This window comes from Chlorocebus sabaeus, chromosome 23 (genome assembly GCF_047675955.1).
Source record: "Chlorocebus sabaeus isolate Y175 chromosome 23, mChlSab1.0.hap1, whole genome shotgun sequence".
Lineage (NCBI taxonomy): Eukaryota > Metazoa > Chordata > Mammalia > Primates > Cercopithecidae > Chlorocebus > Chlorocebus sabaeus.
This window is the reverse complement of record NC_132926.1, coordinates 61,571,754-61,578,149: the sequence shown is the minus strand read 5'-3', so window position 1 is coordinate 61,578,149 and position 6,396 is coordinate 61,571,754.

Sequence of the window (6,396 nt, the reverse complement as noted above, 5' to 3'; positions counted from 1 at the left end):
TGGCTATACAACCATGCCTGGGTGAACTCAGCTAAACAAATCTAGAAATTTACACAACATAATTCACTATAAATCATTTCATAAAATTCCATATGGCATTGCATTCATATAAATAAAAACACTGGTTCCCTGTTATTAACTTATAATAAAAACTCAGACTTGGACATGACCTTAGAAATCATGGAAGTAAGTTTCATCACCATTATTAGGAAAGGAACAATAAAATGACTTACTCAAAGTTAGAGAGAACATCTGAGATTGAAGAATAGAACTTGATGGATTCCTAAGCCAAGGATTTGATTCACTGTTTCACGCTTTCTCTCATTTCATATCCTGAAATCTTTAAACAGACTTAACACAGGACCCTGTTCAAAATGATATACAACTCACTAACATTTAAAAATGTATATGCAAAGAAATAGACATATGAGAAGGAAAATTATTCATATTGAGAAAAGATCTTCTGATATTACAAAATGAAGTTGTACCAGATGCCTTAGAATATTAAGGTTGATTTCTACCATGATACTCCTAGCAAAGACTTTTCAGATTATCTAGTTCATAGAATATTAATGTGGCATCAATGGGCCCCTTTAGGAATTTCCACTGAAGTTACATGCAAAGCATTGTGCCTGTGTATATTTTCATAAGAAGAAGTTTTATGGTTTATAAGATCCTCAAAGAAGTCTGTTAAAGATTAAAATGATAGAAAAAGAGGAGGAGCAAGAAAAGGCTTACTCAACTGCTTAATTTTTATCCAGGAGCAAACAGAGGCTCAGAGAACTGTCAAGTAACAGTCCCAACTGCACAAGATGAATGACTGGCAGATTTAGGGCTAAATTATTGCTCTCGTGACTCTAGGTCCAGTGCAATACCATAAATAGAAACCTTTCTTAGAGCTTTGGACCAATAACTTTTTCTAGAAGAACCAAGAGTTAGAAAAAGACAAGAAAGCTAAATATTAAGGTCAAAGGTATTTTTATTCTTTCCTTTAGAGAGAGTTTACAGGTAAAATGTTCATATTTTTTGTAAGAGAAAAAAATGAAAACCTAAGAATTTTTGCTTTTCCCAAGAGGTTTTGCCTTTCCCCAGGTTTCAGTCAGTTAATGACCATGCCGATCTGGACTCTTTGGCTCTATCTTCCTTTCACTCCTGCTGTTTCTGAAAAAGTGAAGAATGAACAGAAATTAACAGAAAGCATGTATGTCAGTTGCACATTCACAGAAATCAAAATTTATAAACTCATTCTATTATTAAATCTCATATTGTATGGAGAGAAAGACTAGGTAAGAAAAATAATTTTGTATACCCTGGAAAGTGACTTTTAGAACTTGAAAGTAATGTGTAGATAGCCATGGTATTTCTTTAACCATGCCCTTTTTTTCTCTAAGTTATGGTGAGAAACAAGATGTTATTCCTGGTCTAAATATAAATAACAGCTTATCCAGAAATTATCTAATTATCTAGCAAACTTGTTAATTTTTACTCTACATCTGTCATTACAAAACAACTTTTAAAGTCATCTTCATTATTTAATAGAAACTTTGATTTTTTAAATATTCAATAATAATGTGGATTTCAAAGGGCATTTCAGCAATCTCCCTAAAGATATAAACCCAGTATTTTCAGAATAGGTATCTTATTAGAGAAAACTTGGGGACTGACAAGGTTTTTGTGATTTGGGGTCAGTTCTTGGGTTATATTTTCTTTCAGAATGAAGTTGTTCTCTCTTCATTATATGCCATGTTCCTTTTATTCACTTTATTATTATTTTTGCTATATTAACTTTGCCTAAGTTCTGACCTTTGTCCTTCATTTTGCTCTTTTGTGTAGATTGGCAGCTCTATTTATACCCTTTATTTTATACTGAAATAGAGTAAGTTTTTCTTGATTACTGTGTATCTGAAGACTCTCTCTCCTCTGAGCGTTTTGTTTAGGACTGGATTTTTGTAGCACGTGGGCTGGGGGTTGTAAGAGACTGCAGAACCGGAAAGGTTCAGTAGGACTATGTGGTCTCTGCATCCATTTTGTCCAAGTTTTGTTAAATGCTCCATACCTGTGTTCATTCCACTGTGTGGGGGATGCATCCCTGCCCAGTGCAGATAGGATCTTTGACATCAGATAATTCCCATAACCCAATTTGGAGACGCTGACACATTCATTATGATTAGTTCAGTTGTTATCTCATCTTTTCTCTTATATCCACTTCCTAACAATAGAGGAGAAAAACATATGCATAATGTGGTTTTGGCATTTACTTTTTAAAGTTATTTTTTAAATTTGTTGTGGGCACCTAGTAGGTATACATATTTATTGGGTACATGAGATGTTTTGATACAGGCAAGCAATGTGAAATAAGCACATCATAGAAAATAGGGAATCCATCTTCTCAATCCTTTCAGTTACAAGCAATCCAATTACATTCTTTATTTTAAAATATACAACTAAGTTTTTAATGACCATACTCACCCTACTGTGCTATCAAATATTAGGCCTTATTCATTCTTTTTACATATTTTTTTTACCCATTAACCATACTTACCCTTCCCCACAATCTTCTACTACCTTTTCCAGCCTCTGGTAATCATTCTTGCTTCTACTGTCTATGTCCATGAGTTAAACTGATTTAATTTTGAGATTAAAAATATAGTGGTGAGGGAAACAGCTGAGGAAATCCATAAGCAATGTCTTCCTCCCACTTGCTCTCAACTTCTTGCTTATTTATTTTATCTTTTATGTTCTGCTTGATTAAATTGCAGTTTGCTACTGGAAATAATTAGCACTAAGCATTTATGGGACTGTTTAGCTTTTCCTTTACGGCTTTGTGCCCATTAGGGAATCACCAAAATGGTGAAGTACAGTCATTTTCCCAGTCCCTTACAGTGACTCAGAAGAGGTCAGGTGGGGGCTTCTAATCTTGTGGAAATGTCTGCTTCCTCCCCCAGACTCCCGAAACTCATCCGCCTTCCATTATTCTCTTGAGTGGAGCTGTGAGTGATACTTTTCAGGACTTTGATTTCTCTTCTAATCCCCAACCCCCTCCTCAGCACACAGTGAGCAAAATTTGGCACTGCTTCCACCGGCCCAAGCCAAAACATGTCAAAATTTTGAACACAGTACTACCCATTTGTTTTGCTATCCCGCACTCATTTTCTTTTCTTTTCTTTTCTTTTCTTTTTTTTTTTTGGGGGGGGGGGAGACGAAGTCTCGCTCTGTCGCCCAGGCTTGAGTGCAGTGGCGCGATCTCGGCTCACTCAACCTCCTCCCTGTGGGTTCAAGCAATTCTCCTGCCTCCTCCCGAGTAGCTGAGACTACAGGCACCTGCCACCATGCCCAGCTAATTTTTGTGCCTTTTGTAGAGATGGGTTTTCACCATGTTGGCCAGGATGAGCTCAATCTCTTGACCTTGTGATCGGCCTACCTTGGCCTCCCAAAGTCCTGGGATTACAGGCGTGAGCCACCGCGTGCAGCCAATCATTTTCTTTTATTGTATATTTGATTCGTATATTTTTGTTGTGTTTTTTTTTTAACTTTTTGTATCTCCTCATTGCTTGATTTTCTCATAAACAGCTTTTAGTATTTTAATGTAAGTTCACTGGCTTAAAATTACTGTCTAGAAAAGATAACCTTTTAAGTGACTAAAATATGAATGTATTTACAGAAGGACTGCTGTGATCAGTGTTAACGGACAAAATACACGAAAAAAGTAAAGGGAGCATTGATTCTTTCTCAATGTTTTCTTCTCATTGCATGTTTATATTTGTTTCCTTGATTTAGTGTTCCTGCCTGGAAGAGTCTGTTTTCTCTTTCATTGTGTACTTTGAGTATTCACAGCACAGCATATTATATCAATGTTCTTAGGGGGCACTTGAATCTCAGTATTCTCATTACTCACGAAGAAGAAGGAACAAGGTGTGGTTGAATTCTGACAAGAGACTTTCTCCTTCCTCCATTTCTCAGCTCAGTACACACACACACACACACATGTTCTTGCTCGCTCTCTCTCTCTCCCTCCCTCCCTCCCTCTCTCCTATGTGTGTGGTCATCATAGACTCTTGGGAACAGGCCCCCAAATCTGGCTATAAACTGGCCCCAAAACTGGCCGTAAACAAAATCTCTGCAGCACTGTGGCATGCTCGTGATGTCCTTGGCGCCCACGCTGGAAGGTTGTGGGTTTAACAGAATGAGGGTAAGGAACACCTGGCCCACCCAGGGCAGAGAACCGCTTAAGGCGTTCTTAAACCACAAACAATAGCATAAGCAATCTGTGCCTTAAGGAAATGTTCATGCTGCAGATAACTAGCCAGACCCATCCCTTTATTTCCCGTAAGGAATATTTTAAGTAAATCTTACGACTGGCTTGCTGTCGATAAATATGTGAGTAAATCTCTGTTCGTGGCTCTCTGCTCTGAAGGCTGTGGGACCCCTGATTTCCCACTCCACACTCTGTATTTCAGTGTGTGTATCTTTAATTCCTCTAGCGCCGCTGGGTTAGGGTCTCCACAACCGAGCTGATCTCGGCAGTAGACTACAATATTCTCTTAGTTGTACAATCAGAAATACAATGTTCAGAGATTTCCTTTGTGGCTCAACTTTTCCCACTGAGGTCATGTGATATGAATCTTTATTAAGATCCTCCTCTGGAAAAGGTAATGGCCACTATCAAGAAAGTTGATGGGTTTCACTGAAGACAGCACCTACTGCTACTGAGGAGTAAAATTAGAAAGCAGATGGAAACCTGCAAAGAAAAGGCCTAATTCAGGAAGTTAGCCAAGGCTGCTGTGCTGGTGATGTTGCCAAGACTCCCCAGTATTCTTCACAGCTACAGGGTTCCATTAAGTTAATAGGAGACTCCTACAATGGCCAGAAATTAATTCTGTCTTTTTGTTTAGCAGTGAAAGTTATACGGACTTTATTAAAGTCAAGATGCCAAGCATTAATTGAATACAATTGCCATAGTATTGTCACAATTACAGGATTCTGTGGTGTACCTTCACAGAGGATATGACACCTTTAAAAATATTTGAAAGAACTGTGCACACATGTGCCTACACACACACACTTAGAAGATACACATGTAGGAGAGTATATATACATATATCAAGTAGGATATATATATAAATATATATGTCTTTTTATATTTTTATAATTATATATTGTATATTTGTGTGTGTATGGAAAGTGCCCAAAAGACATAATTTGATTCATGACTGTGAAGCTGGCAATCAATTTATATTCTGAGGAAGTGGCCATTATATTAAAATGTATCCTGTATTTGTTGAATGAATGATACTAGAAGATAATGGTTTTATTATAATTTGTGCTACTCTAAGCAAATATAAATTGTCAGTAGTTTATATCTAAGCAACTAGTTAGTCTAAACAGAATGAGTAGGAGCTAGGAATTATTACCACAAAGGAAAACAAAATGATAAAATGTAATTTATATAAAAGAGCTAACCCAGAGTCACTATTTAATAAATGGTAGCTATTGTGATAATAATGATTCTAAAGTATTTTATTTTCAACTATTGTTTCCATATAATACTAACTTACAAAAAATACACTGAAGCAGTATGTACTAGAAAAACAATTTTTAAGGAACTTAGTAACTACTTAATAAAAGCTGAAACAGAGTGAGAGAGTTATGTTATAAAGGATTAGAGGTAAATTGGGATAGGGAATTATCCAGGAAATGATGAATTAAGGGAATCCATTGCAATTGAGCACAAAACTTACCTCTGAATATAAGTCAAGGAAAGAAGAAAAACATAATGAGACATAACTTTAACAGCTGAAAAACAAGGAATCATACCAATTTTCTAGAAGAGACAAATACTCCCCTATCTATGCAATCCATCAGAAATTTATCTTGTGAGTATTTCTATAAATAGCATGGGCTACTTCCAGTTTGCTAGGGCCTATTCCAATATAAAGCCTATAATTATCTATGTAAACTTTCACTGGAAAACGTTAATGTTTATAAAATAAATTACATGGTCTTCCTCTTTAATAGCAGAAAAGGTACTGAAACACATGAATTAATCTAGTTTTAATGAGGCCTGAAATATATTGGAGGCCTTTTTTAAGAAACAGAATATACAATTATATATACAATATTAGAAAGAAAATATTTATTTTGTGAAAAAAATAAATCACACAAATTAATTCTTGAAAACTTGACCAAAAACTAACAGTCTGCAGTAACGCAGTATTTTGCCTATGTTTGCTGACTGTATTCTCTAGGAACACCTCTTCCTAGGACAACAATTTTATTATATTATCTATAAAGAGAATAGCATGATTAAATGTGTTTATTTACATTTAATAACAAGAGGTTTATTAGAGCTTCATAGTTTGTAATGCCACATAAATTTTTAGTATTGCTGTCAAATTT